The sequence below is a fragment of the Schistocerca piceifrons genome, chromosome 5, assembly GCF_021461385.2.
Source record: "Schistocerca piceifrons isolate TAMUIC-IGC-003096 chromosome 5, iqSchPice1.1, whole genome shotgun sequence".
Taxonomy (NCBI): domain Eukaryota; kingdom Metazoa; phylum Arthropoda; class Insecta; order Orthoptera; family Acrididae; genus Schistocerca; species Schistocerca piceifrons.
Genome location: NC_060142.1, coordinates 175,217,981 through 175,236,184, shown reverse-complemented (window position 1 = coordinate 175,236,184; position 18,204 = coordinate 175,217,981).

Below are 18,204 nucleotides of genomic sequence, written 5' to 3'. Positions count from 1 at the left end.
TTATATAGAAAAACTATACTGTCATTTGCCCTTAACGATCGATGAAAAAACTACAGAAAGCAAATGATCTTGGGTGGTGGGCTATTATACATGAGCTGATGGCAAAACTCATGTAGGTGGAGGACAACATCAGGGATGTTTAACTACTGAGGTGAAAAGAATCATTCCTAAATTATTCAAATTTAATGTAACCTTCAACGACAATATTGCATGTGTATGACATGATACGTTGTTCACGTTTAAGTGGAAAGCTACTGTTAGGCCTATTAACATCGCTCTTGCTATCTCCTGCTGAACTTGCTACGTTCGTAGCAACTACAGTAGCGTTATAAAAAGAATTAACCATCCAATTGTGACACACAAAAAACTGAAATTATTTCAGCACATAAAATTACACTTCTGCGAAAAGTAATAGCGCTAAAAAGTATTAAATACATCGGCTCAGTGGAAGTTTAATTGGAGAGAAATATGTTTAACAGAGAGCGCAGTGCCATCAGTTTATTAAATGTTATGCATCAGCGAACAATTAAAATTCATTGTGTTTTAATTTTACGCATTACCAGTAATAAAAATTATCTTCTATATAGTTCAGGATTTGTTTTTTTTTTTTTCGTTGCAGCGTTTGTTTTATTTTATTTTTCATTAAGCGTACGCAGAAGTGAATATTTCTGTAATTTTCGAATTAAGGGAGTGTGAGTAGGTTGCAACGCGTTATAAGCTGCGTAATGAGGGGATGAGCGCCGCTCTGCACGCCAGGTGGCCGAGCGCTGCGAAACTCCCACAGGCGTCGCTCAGCGGGGAGCGATGATGCGCCGACGCCTCTGAAGCTAAATGCCGAACGCCCACCTGAAATGGAGCTATTAAACGCTGAGAGCGCTGCAGACAATTACGACAGCTCGGTTACGGCTAAAGTTACATTTCGCGGTTTTTCTACACACGAAAGAAAGGAAAATAATTATATCGTGACAGATGTCAGAGGAAATGTGAAACCCACAAGAAACTAATACTTGGTTCGGAAATTAGTGCGTCTATATTTATTTATCGACGACGAACCAGTTCTACATATACCCTCCACAAGTCATTGTATAGTGCGTTGCATAGGGTACTTCTTTCCGATACTAGTGACTTCCTGTCTTGTTCCAATTGCTTTGCAGTATGTTTGAGGAACAAATGATTGTGTTTCTCGGTACAAGCCCTCATTTTTCTTGCCTTATTCTCATAATCTCCACACTATGTAGTAGAACTGAAGCACAGCTTTCCTCGAATTCAGTTCTCTAAATTTGCTGGAAATGATTCAGCGATAAGAAGTTCGCTTCTGTTTTAAAGATTCGCCATTAAATTCGTCCAATATCTATGTTACTCTCTCGTATGGACAATACTCATATTTGATGATGCCATTACTCTCCACATTCTTTCGCTGTCATGCCCTCTCTTCAACGAAACCAATTCCTTGAACAGTACTGTAGAATTGGTTTCAACATCATCATGGATGTGGTCTTATGTAACAATGAATTACATCTTCCCAGAAACCTTTCAGAAAACCTGCACCATTCGCATTCACTAATGTCATACAGTGTAATAATATTACCCTTAAAGAACTGAGGTCATAGGATAGCGATATGCACATCATCATCATCATCATCATCATCATCATCATCATAGGCATTTACTCGATAGTATTAGGATAAAGTCGTTTGTAGCGCAATTTTGATATCAAATTGATATGCAAATTAATTAAATTGATCAATTAATCACCCCCACTGCCGCCCACTCCTGCCCCAGATGATGTCACATGCTTTTCTCATCTACAAGTGTGCCCCAGCCCCTCGTACCCTCAAGACTCCCCACCATCCCCTCCCCCCAACCTACCCTATTAGCAGGAATTTCGAATTCTGGCGCGAATTTAGAATTTTGGTGGGAATTTCTAATTTTGGCGGGAATTTCTTAGTTCCATGGATGCTGGGAAATTAAAATTGGTGGTACCCTTTTTGGGACTCAAACCCTGGTCCTTCTGGACGAAAAGCCCAAGTGCACCCCCAACACATGTACATGTACAGATATGGGAGAGGAAGGTTAGGTTAGTGAACTTTTTTTCATTTTGGCCGGGAAACTGACGCAAAGATCACTCCTAATTACAAATTAATCACAAAGATCAGGCCTAATTACACAACCATATGCATAGTGCTACACAAGAATGGCATAAAATCGCAATACAACTCAAAAACTGACGATACCATACAACGTGCTATACTGCTGGGAAAGAATTTCTCAGTACCGCTCGAAACTAGCGACAGACACACTCAAACTTTACTGTAAACCTACAAGCTGGCGGTAAAAAGACCGGGGTGTAAGGTAATATCTTTATTTTTTTTGGAAGGAAATATGTTCAACTGACGAGATGCTGGTGCTGGACAGAGAGGAGTTTAAAAACTATATTACCTGTAATAATACAGTATCTATTGTCATTTGACATCAGAGTTCTCTACAGGTGCCTGCTCAAAAACCATCTTGCAGTCCAGGTAATCGAAGCCCTTACACGCTACCACAACTGATGGGGAAAAAAGCATCACAATTACACTTCGAAGTTGTCCTGCGAAAACCAGCACTCGCAATGAACAGGGAAAAATCGTCATCCTAAAACACTGCAAAGGGGGCAGTAGTTGAACATGCGTTCTCCTCGATAGGCATCTGGCAACTGCCATAAACCAAGAACTTCTCACTTCCCCTCACCCCCTCCCCTCCCCTGCAATATGCGACATGCCTTTGATGTGATGCCCTTTGACGCAAAAGGGAAATTTATAGGCATAATCCCACCCATCCAGATCAGCACTCAGATTTCCACCATCTGGCTGCCGCCTTAAGACGACGATCCTATGCCAACACAGTAGTGTGTATAGTCAAGTAGCGACAGAGCCCTCACATGTCACCCCCTGGACAGAGAGCAGCTGTGTCCAACGACCACCAAAGCGGACAGAGCCCCCCCCCCCCTCCCCCTCGCCTGCAGCAGCCTGCTGTTCGGTGATGGGAACAGTTGTATTTTATGTCAATGCATTTATAATCAAGCATCTATTAAAGGAAAAAAACCACATTTGCAACCATAATAAACCCACTCTTTCCACAAAAATAGGTAAATCCCATTTTCTTTTAGTTTTATGAGCAAAATCGTTATAGCTTTTACTTTCGATTGCAGTCGCATCTCATTATTTTGTGACGTCCAGGGAAGTGTACCGCCACTGATCACAAATGATCAGCAGAGACATGACCATCCTGCATAAAATCAAGAAAAAAAGAACTTTGAATATTTTGATGTGAAAACTACCGATCACCTCAGAACGTCCTCATTATTACGAAACCATCATCAGAGTAAAGAAAAAGCGAAACTATAAACTCCAAAGAAAAAAAACCTATATTGAGCAATTTCCTTCAATTTGTTGAACAAATTACACGACCTGAGAACGTCCCTTGCGTTCAGTGTCTGTAAATAAACTGTCATGCACCTGAAATCACATTAGAGAATGCAGTCTTTCATGCCATTGGCTCACATGTCTGAAGAAACACAATCATTTTACATTCTACAACAACCAGTATAATTCAAGACAACGTAGCTGTTTTGTACACTATGACAGGTCCATTTTTACCAGTGCAATGCTACATCATACTAGCGTTTACGAAACAAATCGTGAGAGCCTGTATCGCCCTGTGTAGGTGGTAGATTGAAATTTAGCTAAAAGATATCGCCACAACGAAAAAAAAAATGCTTGTCAAGAATTATTCCATGGTGCCCTAGCCATTTCTACCAACCACCAGGCAGCACGTCATTGATGTAAATTTGATAAGCTAATTAATTAAATTCATCATGGAAGTCCCTTTGCATGGCGAGTAACTTTTTTTTTCAGCAGTCGGATTACACTCACAAAGTAGGACAACTGGGAATACACGGAGGGAACACGATGTTCTTTTCGAGGAACACTATTGAGAAATGACATCTGAAGCTGACCACATAGGGATTCTACAGCCCATAACATACATTTAGCTTTAGAACTGCGCTATTCAAAACACGATCATAATGGCTATGTTACCGTCACGCTGTATAAAAAGCGGTCTTGCATCTACAGGCACACACACACGAGTTGCTGATAGTGTTACGTTTTCAGGTACAAATGTTGTCTGCGATTTGGAATCATGTCTATCCGTTCTACCACAAACTTGCGTTGTATGTTGTAGAAACGTCTTGTAATGGATACAGTCACTGATGAATCATATTCGTACCACTCTCGTATCTCGAGAACAGTCACTTTGTTTCTTAACCTATCTGCTAAGGATTCCATACACAAAGAACTCCAGCGCTGTTTTCAGACAGTCTCTCTGCATGTTGCAGCTGCTCCTAAGTCTGTGCCCTGCCCTCACTGCAGCTTAGTCTATGAGATCGTCCCGGTTTAAGTCTGACCTGCATGGAAGTCGGAGAGCGCTATATCTAAGACCTTCTGCATCCTGTGGGGACAAAGGACGAGCTGAGTTAAAGCGACCACTCAATGGAAATGGGAACTTGGTGTCATAGCTCTGTCATCCGTGAACAGTGTATAAGGCCAGCGTCAAACTAAGCTTTCCCCTGCAACACGAGGTAGTAGAAAATACAGTACGAGCAGTTATGGTGGAGTTCCTTGTTGGGCAAATTAGGAAGACTACATACCATACATGGCATGGAGGAAGAATGAAGATTTTGCTACTGCATTGCGAGCCATCTCCAAACTACATATAGGTTGTCTGAAGCAGATCTGTTTCTCTCAGGGTGCATTCATGTCTATCACCCAAACATATGTGACGATCCTATTAAAAATACAGGTATTGGTTAATTGGAACCGGTGGTTCATGTTCGAAGTCGCTTCCACAGACAGGAGGAAAGTTCCATCACCTTCACTGTAGAATGACCATATCCAATATATTAATAATCACACGAGAGGGTTCCTGTATTGCTCATTCATAAGCAGTTTAATATATTGTTTTTTTGGTTGTAACACACCCAATCAGTGTACACTGACATACACTTGGTTTTTTTATACCATGACTTAGAGATCCATGTCAGCTGCTGATAAACCGACATTAAACCGTTTCGATCCTCTCGCTCTCACAGAAAATTGAACATCGCAGCTACCACAACACAGGCTGGTAGAAATAAAACAGAGACGTGATGTTTCTCATTGACAAAAATGTGGAAGACATCGTAACATATGGAAATTGGAAGAGTTTGCGGTATTGTAGAGCACTTCCAACAGCTATTCGAAGGTGATGACCTGTATAGTTAATTTCATCTTCCCATCAACAGTGTAGCGGATGTCTCTGTGCTCCGTTTCGAAAAGCATTGTTCCTTCGTTTTTCAGTCATGTACGTGATTACTGTTCCGGTGTTGACCATCGCCTGAAGGTACTGTTCACAACATGCATGAGGCATCACAAATAAAAAGAGGTACTGTTATCTTATTGGTGAAAAGAAAATTGAAAAAGTAAAATTAAAAACATGTGTAGGGCATCGCAGCATATGGAAACAGGACGAGTCTGTGGGAATGAGGAACGCTTCCAAACAACTGTATTAAGGTGATGACCTCTACATTTAATCGCATGTTCCACAGCGAGAAGTAGCAGATATCCAGCGTTCTGACGAGGCTCCCTCCATCTCAACGGAGTGGTGTCAGTCAGTCATTAAGCAGTAATCAACTGCGTACCCAGTGGACGGTCGGGATGAGAAAGGCGCCATTCATATGGAGCGATGTATTGTAATACACACTGCAATTGATAAAGAGATCAATTTTACCCAGAAGTCGGAGAGAGCAATGTCTACCACATTCTGCAACCTGTGCAGAAACAGAGTGACCTGAGTTAATGCTACAGGACCGTGTTTTGACCACTCGGTGGAAATATGAACATGTTTTCGTTGCTCCGCCACGAGTGTACGATGTGTAAGATCAGCGCCAAAAGAAACCTGCTCCTGCAACATGACATAGTATGAAAGACAGTACGAACAGTTACGGTGGTGTTTATTGTTGGGAAAATTGGGAAGACTACACATCACACATGGAATGGATGAAGGACGAAGATTTTGCTACTGCATTGCGACACATCTCCAAGCTACATACAGGTAGTCTGAAGGAGATCTGTGTCTCTCAGGGTCCATTCACGTCTAATCACCCTAACAATCTATCATCATTATTCTGTACCATCCAACAGAGATTAAATTACGAAGTACAAAAGCTCCTTTAACTTCATCTGATAGATTTTTACCGCATCTCTGTCTCCCAGTATATCGAAAACGAATACTGTCAATGTGTCATCATCGAACATATGTGGCTATCCTATTAAATACACAGGTATTTATCCATTGAAGCAGGTGGCCAGTGATCGATGCGCTTGCACAGACCAGTGTAAAGTTTTATCGCCTGTACTGTACGAGAACCTTCTCCCACAGGTTATCAGTCGCAGAAGAGGGTCTCTATTTCATTATTCGACACACCACTTTTTCTGCTGTAACACGCTTTGTACACTGCCACGCATTTTGTTTTTTATTTCCGCCACGACTTCGACGCCTGTGTCAGATTCTACACTGACATTAACACGTTTGGTCCATTGACCCACCCAGAAAACTAGACATCACGCGGCGTAAATCATGTTGGTGCTGCTGATCCTACAACACACCCACACACTGGGTGACTGAAATAAAGGACAGTCACAACATAAGGAAATTGGAAGAGTTTTGAGGCATTGTGGAGCATTTCCAAACTTCTGTCCGAAGGTGACTGACGAACTCTATATTTAAACTCATCATTCACAGTAACGGGATAGCTGATGGCACTGTGTTCCGTTTGATTGATTCCTCATACTGCTGTCACGCACGCGATCACTGTTTCGGTGTTAGCCATCCCCAGAAGATGTTGCCTCCTCCACCAAGACTCTTTCTCCATTTCAAACAAGCGATGTCAATCAGTCATTATGTGGTAATCAACAGTATACCAGCAGACAGTTGGGATGGAAAAGGCACCGTCGATGTACTGTAATAATAAGCATCATAGTTGATAGTGCGATCAATTTCATCAGTTTCAGCGTAATTTCAACACCGACCAATGACGCGACAGCACAGCATGCTTACCAATTTCTGTATCATTGCTAAACAGCCCCTCCACTACTTTGCGAATACCATCGCGAATGTAAGTAGACGACTGTGCAGTACGTCCATTCATTGTTAATTCTCGAACGTGTACACCAAAGTATACCAGGCAGCGACGTATATATCTTTAGCACTTCGATCATCATGGTTAACTTACAATCTTTCTCTATGTGGATGTGAGTCACGAGGCATTCTCGCATTATTAGAATGAAGTTAGAGACCGAAAGATCTTCTCGCATTGTCCTTGACCAATGCTCACTGCAGCTGACCAGAAGTAGACCGCTACATTCCACGTTCCATGTAGGAACAACGCGACCCCGAGGCTGCAACTGCTGTCCCACACCCATCCAAGAGCACAAGATTTCTCCTGATGTACGAATGTCGAGGTGGTTAGCACCCTTATCGGCATACAGTAGATAGGAATCTGTTGTGATGATGTAACAGACGGTTAAGAACAAGAAAGGGGTGGTTTTTACGCGTAATGGAGCTCCAGATGGACGGAGTTTCTTACACTTTATGTAAAATCAACTGCGCTATCAATTCCAAAGTATTGTTCTAGTGTCTGGGGTCATTATCAAGAAGGCACTGGTAAGAGAGAAAAACACTTGCACTTCTACAAGGCTACAATGTTCTGCAATTAAAACATGCTGTAATGTTAGATCGTTCCAGATTCCAATCTATTAGGAATGTGGGATGCAACGCTGTTATTATCCCAATGTAAAAAATATAATTCCAGCACACGACATGCATTCTCCTTGCAGGCTTCCCTACAATAAACTAATGTGATAAACTCTAATATGAAAAACTAAAACGTCGATTTCTTACGATACAGGTACAATATAGCTTTTCAGAGGTTTATAGCACCCCACTATTCACATCCGATGACGGTTCAGAAATTATACTACACTTGCATCAGTCCTATATAAAATGATAGTTAGTAACGGAGAATGCCTCTTACAAGGATATAGACAAACGCATAGCAGCGGTGTTTCGCATGTGAAATTATATGTCATGACGCTACTAACTCCATAAACAGTACATCTGTCAAACAGATGCATATGGAGGGATTGTAGTACCTCACAAACACCTATCACTAACTTAGAATCACTGTAGTTATAAAACTGAAGACTCGATTTTATGCCGAAGATGCGGAAGGGGGGTGGAGTGCCTCACATAAATCTTCACTCCTCTAGAGGAATGTGTTGGAACAGGATGGATTTTTTTCCCCATCAGTTGTGGTAATGTGTATTTGCTTCGATTACCTGGGCTGCAGGATGGTTTTTGAGCAGACATCTGTAGCGAAATCTAACGTCAAACGGCGATAGATACTGCATACTTACAGGTAATACACTTTTTAAACTCCTCTTTGTCCAACACCAACATCTCGGCGGCTGAACGTATTTCCTGCCAAAGGGAGTAAAGATATTACCTTACACCCCCATCTTTTTCCTGCCAGCTTGTAGGTGTACAGTAAAGTTTTAGTGTGTCTGTCGCTAGTTTCGAGTGGTATTGCGAAATGTTTTCCCAGCAGGATAACACCAGTTATATGGTATAGTCAGTGTTTGAGTTGTATCGTGATTTTGTGTCATCCTTGTTTAGCACTACACATATGGTTGTGTAATTAGGCTCGATCTTTGTGATTAATTATGTAATTAGTAGCGATCTTTGCGTTAGTTTCCTGACCAAAATAAATGAAGTACACTAACCTAACCTACCTCTCCCGCATCTGGACAGTTTCCATGTGTTGGGAGTGCACTTGGGCATTCCTTCCAGTAGAATTATGGTCTGAGTCCCAGAAAGAGCAAAGTCATTTTTAATTTCCCAGCAATTCCTGGGTGGGGGTCGGGGGTGGGGGGGTAGAGTGTTACGTAAACACAGCAATGGGACAAAGAAATTCCCACCAAAATTCGATATTGGCGCCAAAATTAGAAATTCTTGCCAATAGGGTAGGTTGACAGGAGGGGAGGGTGAGAAGGGGGAGGGGTAGGAGGGAGCGGGGCACACTTGCAGCTAAGAAAATCATGTGATGTCATCTGGGGGTGGGGGTGGGCAGCTGTGGGCTGATTAATTGGTCAATTCAATTAATCTTATATCAGAATTGCACTACAAATGGCTTTATCCAGCTACTCTCGTTGACAAGTATGAAATGACTTTTTGTGGCGTTACCTATGAATTCTTTGGTGGCTAAATAGTCCTATTCCGGAGCCACAGATTCTCCCGCCACAATGGTATACCAGGTGGGGTTGACTGAATTGTGTACATGGTTTGTTCCACTCAAGAGCTGTTATTCTCTTCTGTATTCTCTCTTCCTATTCCCATGCAGATGTCTCTGCTTTTCAAAATTAAGTGTTCCTTGGTGAGCAATTTGTGGTCAATTGGCTGCAGTTTCCCAGTCATTTGTGTTTATATGACATTTTGTCATATATGACTTGAGGATATCTTTATATCGTTTTGTTTGCCCTCCAAGACTGCATTGGCCATTTTTCAATTGTTGTTGTTGTGGTCTTCAGTCCTGAGACTGGTTTGATGCAGCTCTCCGTGCTAATCTACCCTGTTCAAGCTCCTTCATCCCTCAGGACATGTCCTACCAACCGATCCCATTTTCTAGTCAAGTTGTGCCACAAACTTCTCTTCTCCCCAATCCTATTCAATACCTAATCTTCAACATTCTTCTGTAGCACCCATTTCGAAAGCTTCTATTCTCTTCTTGTCCAAACTATTCATTGTCCATGTTTCACTTCCATACATGGCTACACTCCATACAAATACTTTCAGAAACGACTTCCTGACACTTAAATCTATACTCGATGTTAACAAATTTCTCTTCTTCAGAAACGCTTTCCTTGCCATTGCCAGTCTACATTTTATATCCTCTCTACTTCGACCATCATCAGTTATTTTGCTCTCCAAATAGCAAAACTCCTTTACAACTTTAAGTGTCTCATTTCCTAATCTAATTCCCTCAGTATCACCCGACTTAATTCGACTACATTCCATTATCCTTGTTTTGCTTTTGTTGATATTCATCTTATATCCTCCTTTCAAGACACTGTCCATTCCATTCAACTGCTCTTCCAAGTCCTTTGCTGTCTCTGACAGAATTACAATGTCATCGGCGAACCTCAAAGTTTTTATTTCTTCTCCCTGGATTTTAATACCTACTCCAAATTTTTCTTTTGTTTCCTTTACTGCTTGCTCAATATACAGATTTAATAACATTTGGGAGAGGCTACAACCTTGTCCCACTCCCTTCCCAACCACTGCTTCCCTTTCATGCCCCTCGACTCTTATAACTGCCATCTGGTTTCTGTACAAATTGTAAATAGTCTTTCGCTCCCTGTATTTTACCCCTGCCACCTTAAGAATTTGAAAGAGAGTATTCGAGTCAACATTGTCAAAAGCTTTCTCTAAGTCTACAAATGCTAGAAACGTAGGTTTGCCTTTCCTTAATCTTTCTTCTAAGATAGGTCGTAAGGTCAGTATTGCCTCATGTGTTGCAACATTTCTACAGAATCCAAACTGATCTTCCCTGAGGTCGGCTTCTACCAGTTTTTCCATTCGTCTGTAAATAATTCGTGTTAGTATTTTGCAGCTGTGACTTATTAAACTTATAGTTCGGTAATTTTCACATCTGTCAACACCTGCTTTCTTTGGGATTGGAATTATTATATTCTTCTTGAAGTCTGAGGGTATTTCGCCTGTCTCGTACATCTTGCTCACCAAATGGTAGAGTTTTGTCTGGACTGGCTCTCCCAAGGCCGTCAGTAGTTCTAATGGAGTGTTGTCTACTCCCGGGGCCTTGTTTCGACTCAGGTCTTTCAGTGCTCTGTCAAACTCTTCACGCATTATCGTATCTCCCATTTCATTTTCATCTACATCCTCTTCCATTTCTATAATATTGTCCTCAAGTACATTTCCCTTGCATAGACCCTCTATATACTCCTTCCACCTTCCTGCTTTCCCCTCTTTGCTTAGAACTGGGTTTCCATCTGAGCTCTTGATATTCATGCAAGTGGCTCTCTTTCCTCCAAAGGTCTCTTTAATTTTCCTGTAGGCTGTATCTATCTTACCCCTCGTGAGATAAGCCTCCACATCCTTACATTTGTCCTCTAGCCATGCCTGCTTAGCCATTTTGCACTTCCTGTCGATCTCATTTTTGAGAAGTTTCTATTCCTTTTTGCCTGCTTCATTTACTGCATTTTTATATTTTCTCCTTTCATCAATTCAATATTTCTTCTGTTACCCAAGGATTTCTACTAGCCCTCGTCTTTTTACCTACTTGATCCTCTGCTGCCTTCACTACTTCATCCCTCAGAGCTACCCATTCTTCTTCTACTGTATTTCTTTCCCCCATTCCTGTCAATTGTTACCTTATGCTCTCCCTGAAACTCTGTATAACATCTGGTTTAGTCAGTTTATCCAGGTCCCATCTCCTTAAATTCCCACATTTTTGCAATTTCTTCAGTTTTAATCTACAGTTCATAAACAATAGATTGTGATCAGAGTCCACATCTGCCCCTGGTAATGTCTTACAATTTAAAACCTGGTTCCTAAATCTCTGTCTTACCATTATATAATTTATTTGGTACCTTTTAGTATCTCCAGGATTCTTCCATGTATACAACCTTCTTTTATGGTCTTGAACAAAGTATTAGCTACGATTAAGTTATGCTCTGTGCAAAATTCTAATAGACGGCTTCCTCTTTCATTTCTTAGCCCCAATCCATATTTACCTACTATGTTTCCTTCTCTCCCTTTTCCTACTGTCAAGTTCCAGTTACCCATGACTATTAAATTTTCGTCTCCCTTCACTACCTGAATAATTTCTTTTATCTCATCATACATTTCTTCAATTTCTTCGTCATCTGCAGAGCTAGTTGGCAGATAAACTTGTACTACTGTGGTAGGCATGGGCTTCGTATCTATCTTGGCCACTATAATACGTTCACTATGCTGTTCGTAGTAACTTACCCGCACTCCTATTTTTTTATTCATTATTAAACCTGTAGGCAATTCAATTGGTTGAACATTATTTGCTTAGGGGGACGGGAGTTTGGCCTGCGGATGATATGACCAGCCCAGCGAAGTTCATGTATGACAGTTTTTGCTATAATGCTGGTGGAGTTTATTTCTTCCAAAATGCTGTTGTTTGTTCGCCGATCCTGACATTTTACTTTCAATTTTCTCCTTAGGCAGCGATGATAGTATTTTACTAACGACTTTAAGTGACGTATGAAGATGGTCCAGGTTTCACATCCATAAAGAAGTGCAGGCATGATAATGGCATTGTAGGCTGTAAGCTTAGTTTTAACACTCATATCATGGTTATGAAACACTGGTTCAAAAGATGGCCATATGCAGTATTTTCACACTTTAGTCGATGTTGAATTTCTGCATCTGTGACGAATTTCCAGAAAGATGGCTTCCCAGGTATGGAAAACCTCTACGATCTCTAGAGGTGTTCCATCAACTGTGATAGGTGTTCCATCAACTGTCGTAACTGGAGCAGCTGCAGTGGAATTTGGGGCTGGCTGATAGAGGACTTTCGTTTAGTCTTTTTTAAGCTCTAGACCAATGGATATGTATGCCAGACTGAATGCGTTTTGGATAGTTCGTAGATACTCCCCTGTATCTGCCAAGATAACATTATTATCAGCCTACTGAAACTCGATGTCAGCTGTTTCGATTAATTCGCTGTTCGCTCGTAGTCTTCTAAGTTTGAACACCTTACCATCATTTCCATAAGGTATTTCAACACCCAACGGTAGGTTTTCCTTAACAAGGTGAAGTATGGTTCCTCCTAAATATCGAGAATAGGCTAAGTGCAAAAATATTTCCTTACTTGACTTCTGTGGTAATCTTAAAAGTTTCTATGGGTCCATTATTGGTAGGCACAGCGGCATTTATGTTGTCATGTAGAGGTGGAAGTGTTTTGATGTATTTTCAAGGACATCCATTTGAAGCCAAAATTTTCAAGAGTGCCTCTCGATTAACAGAATCAAAGGCATTAACAAAGTCTATGAACACAATGTGCAGGAGTTGGTTCTGTTCTTTAGATCTTTCTTGCATTTGCCTTGCACTTGAAATCATATCCACCATGCCTCGATTAGGTCTAAGGCCGCACTGAGTTTCAAGTGGGGGTTGTTCAGCCAAAGGAAGTAATCGATTGGAGAGAATCCTAGCAAGGGTCTTTCGATCTGTTAAGAGTAGTGATATTTTTCTGTATTTTCCACAATGGGTCTTATTGCCTTATCTGAATATAGTAATAACAGTAGTGTCACGCATATATACAGGTCTCAGTGTTCTGTATCTTGGTAATAAGAATGTGAACGTTTTTGATTAATTCAGTGCCGCCATCCAGCAGGTGGAGCACGCCCAGTCTCTTCTCGTTGACCAGCTCCTGCATTAAAAGTCTGCTAGTGTGACTTTTTTGTTGAGCAATAGTTATTTTTGTCTTTACGGGAAGTATCTATGTATGCGATCATCTGGCCAGTTCTTTCTCCAATGGAAAGTAACGTGTCCGTTTGCCAAGAATGATTGTGTATAGATATCATGAAAATCAAATTTTTCGCCTCGTCTTTCATATACTTTCTTGACGAGATTCCGCAGGGCTATGAAGTCAGTGGGGAGATTCATCGACTTGAGCTGTATTCTGTCTACAGCCTCCATCACCGAAAAGGTGACCTTCCTGTCCTATTTATGCCCTAACTGGACCACATGTTGCAACGCAGTGGTCAGGGTAGTCGGTTGCTCCAGCCTTACCAATTGCATGGCGTGTTCTACGTTCCGGTACACCCTAACAGGGTCAGCAGGCGGTATTCTGACACGAATGGTGTCTTGTGTGGCTGGGAGCACACTGGTGCTTGTTATTGCATTTTCTTGAACTGTATATTGTTCCACTGTGCGCAAACAATTTTTCCGCATGGCCGCAGGTGGGGCGACTACCACAGGATGCTCTTGCTGCTCTAGGTCTTTTATCGGCCTAAATTCCCGACTTCTGGAGGATGGAGCTGCAACCATAGTGGGAAGCTCCATCTGTGTGCCCGAAATCGACCTCAAGAATTCTCTGAATTTCATTGCCCTCATAGCGTCCCTCCTCCTTTTGCTCGTGGATTTTCACTTTGGCATCCTGTTCGCATTTCTGTTTTCAGCCATACTCTACTCTCGAAATGAGCTTTTGTTCAAGCATCCTGTAATTGGCAATTTCGACGAGTGACTCCACGTGATCTTGTTTCTTGCATGGAATGCATGCCCCTGCTGCCTTGCAGTCTTTGCATGTGTGACTTTCCTCACCGCACTTGGAGCAAGCCAACCCCCTGGTGCAGTGCTTGAGAATGTGGTCCAGGTCACCTCAGTTATGGCAACGAGGTACCACGAGATAATCCCTGACGTTGAGCGCGTGAAAACCAATATAGAGTTTGCCCATTGTCATTCCATTTTTCCACATTGCTCCTGTGACCTCAGAAACGTGATGAACGACATCACGTTCCCGAGGCACCATTTAAAATCTCAGCTTAAAACTCCTTTTAAGGTCTTCGTCTTTCATATTTTCAAAATTTTATCTGTTTATTGCCGCTCCGGATTAGCCGTCTAGGGCGCTGCAGTCATGGACTGTGCGGCTGGTCCCGGCGGAGGGTCGAGTCCTCCATCGGGCATGGGTGTGTGTGTTTGTCCTTAGGATAATTTCGGTTAAGTAGTAATAAGAGTGGACGATCAAGAACGAAGTGCTCCTGTTAAGAAGAGTGTAATCGCCCCTACTCTTTAATCTGTACATCGAGGAAGCAATGATGGAAATAAAAGAAAGGTTCAGGAGTGGAATTAAAATACAAGGTGAAAGGATATCAATGATACTATTCGCTGATGACATTGCTATCCTGAGTGAAAGTGAAGAAGAAGTAAATGATCTGCTGAACGGAATCAACAGTCTAATGAGTACACAATATGTTTTGAGAGTAAATCGGAGAAAGACGAAGGTAATGAGAAGTAGTAGAAATGAGAACAGCGAGAAACTTAACATCAGGATTGATGGTCACGAAGTCAATGAAGTTAAGGAATTCTGCTACCTAGGCAGTAAAATAACCAATGACAGACGGAGCAAGGAGGACATCAAAAGCAGACTCGCTATGCCAAAAAAGGCATTTCTGACCAAGAGAAGTCTACTAAAATCAAATACCGGCCTTAATTTGAGGAAGAAATTTCTGAGGATGTACGTCTGGAGTACAGCATTGTATGGTAGTGAAACGTGGACTGTGGGGAAACCGGAACAGAAGAGAATAGAAGCATTTGAGATGCGGTGCTATAGACGAATGTTGAAAATTAGGTGGACTGATAAGGTAAGGAATAAGGAGGTTCTACGCAGAATCGGAGAGGAAAGGAATATGTGGAAAACACTGATAAGGAGAAGGGACAGGATGACAGGACGTCTGCTAAGACATGAGGGAATGACTTCCATGGTACTAGAGGGAGCTGTAGAGGGCAAAAACTGTAGAGGAAGACAGAGATTGGAATACGTCAAGCAAATAATTGGGGACGTCGGTTGAAAGTGCTACTCTGAGATGAAGAGGTTAGCACAGGAAAGGAATTCGTGGCGGGCCACATCAAACCAGTCAGTAGACTGATGACCAAAAAAAAACGGGCGTAAGCTTAGGGACTGATGACCTTAGCAGTTAAGTCCCATAAGATTTCACACACATTTGAACTTTTTTTTTGTCTGTTTATTGTTTCATACAATTCCTCATCTTTCATTACTGTGGGTACGTCATACAGGATAACTGGGGGATTTCTTTTTTTGGGTGGCTCTCATTTGACCACCTTGCTGAACTTTTGGTTATTCAGTAGTTTTTCTTTGTCCTCCTCAGTTGTTACATCCATGATTACAACAATTTTTACCAGGTTTGATCCTGTTAATCTTAATTTTATCTTTTACAGGATTAACAATTGTTGTCAATAGTTCTTGTACTTTTTTCATGTCCTGACGAGGCAGGGGCCTAAGGAAGATCCCCGTGTCTGGCCGTTCGGTCACTTTCGCGATCGTATCCTTTGTGGTCTGCGGCTTAGGAGCGCTTGCACGACCACTCCCGCCTAGGTCTTTGTCGGTTGTTTCTTTCTCAAGTTCTTCAACGTGGCCTTCGAGTTTGGCGTTGGTAATAGCTCATGTTGCCAACTGGTTTTTAATCACTGTTAGTACCGCTTGACTAATTGTATCGTTTATAATGTTCTGCTCCAAGAGCAGCGTGATCCTAGCATGCCTCTGTAACACATTCTCGTCTGTTGCCTCTCCCAGCTCGTCCTGAGGAGAGGGATCAGACATCACAGATGCCCGTGAAGGCGCACTCACATTACTCATTTCTGTTTCAGCCATCATGAGTTAACGAGTGGTAAAAGGTGGGAGACCGTCCCTTACCCCAGACTGGGTCCTTTGACATGGAGAGGGGGTGGGGGGGGGCAGATGCAACTCGCACACCGCCGTCGCCCCTAGGCCAAAGGCACTCCCGAGTTACCAGGTTCAGCACGTCATAGCCAACATACTGGTCCCTCGGTGCTCGGTGTCCCCATCATCACTCAGCACTCCTCGGCAAGTGCACCCCGTCATCTGGAGAAGCGTATGCACTTCTCGTCCTTTGTCTCCTACTAGCCCGAGTTTCCACCTCTCAGCCAAGGACCCACTGCTATTCAGGTGGTGGGCTGGTTACCCAGTCGTTCTGCACTCTGGACCCAGATAACCTGGCCCATTCAATGTCACCACCCCCTGGGTTTGTCAGAACACAGCCCAGTTACCATGGGCATGGCGAAGCGTCGCTGCCGATTCGCGTTGAGATCCCACGAGCAGCAGCTGCCCAGCGCAGAGAAGTCGCACACTGAATGAGCAACCCCCCGTCCCACGGCCTAGCAGCCCCCCTCAACCCTCCCCCGCTAGGGACGGATCTTCGGTCCCTGGACACAGCTCCCCCTGTGCCAGGCACCCTTCGCTTTAGCATCGGCTTGGGTCGTAGCTCTCCCTTTTGACGCAAGGCAACATCCGGGCGGGCCCGAGAAATGCCGAGCTTGACGTGTGGAACCACAGGAAGGTGGAAAGAGCCGCTTGGGAAGGAGAGGCTGTGTATGACACATCACTCCACCATGTAACGCCTGTCACCGGCACGCTCGACCAGAAGCGTTAAGCCATCGGTACACGGACCGTGCAACCGAACGTTGAGCGTTGAGCGTGCCGAGTTTCTGATGTCATAGCGTGGAATAGCACGTTCAGGAGTCTTTACGAACGTGCAGCGCAATATCTGGCATGTCAGATATTCTGAGCGTGCGTCTGAGCGTTGACCAATGAGATGGTACAACGCCACCTACGTCACACGCACGCCGTCTCCCTTCAGTACAGAGTTGTGAGGCGCTATATTGGCACTCATTTCAAGCCCATATGTATATATGCCGTTTCTGAGCACCAGAAAATTGAAAATCATTGGAAAACCCGTTGTTAGTTCTGTGATTCGTTCCAGTAAAATAATAAGAAACATCATATTCGTGACAAAAGAATTATTCTAACTTGTGTGTTATGAGAGTGGGCTATTTGAAGGCAGCGGCACACTGAAGATCCACCCAAAACCCATTGTTCTTGGTACAATTTGTTATAATTAAATTTCAATTAGTAACATAATAATCTACGATTAACGTTTTTAGCAAGGGGTTACACTACTTGATTAAGGAGTACGAGCGTGTTGTTGGTTTAGCGTAATGAATAGCATCTCTATTCAGTCATGAATTTTTGTTTGGGCGGTGGTTCGCGTCTTCACAATTCCAAATTTTTTTTCCAAAAATTCGCGTTTTATTAGGTTCTGATACTTTATTATTAGTTTAATATAAGTATATACTATAATATTTCATGTTATGTAAATATAATTCACTTCTTTTCTTTTTCTTTTTTTTAAAAAAAGGGTCACTGTGTTCGATTGACTTAATCTACTGGACAGCTTGCGCTACTTGTATAAAGATATTTTGTTCCTTTTTCTTTTACGCTTCGTAATTCGTAGGGAGCGAAAAGCTATTTACAACTTGTAC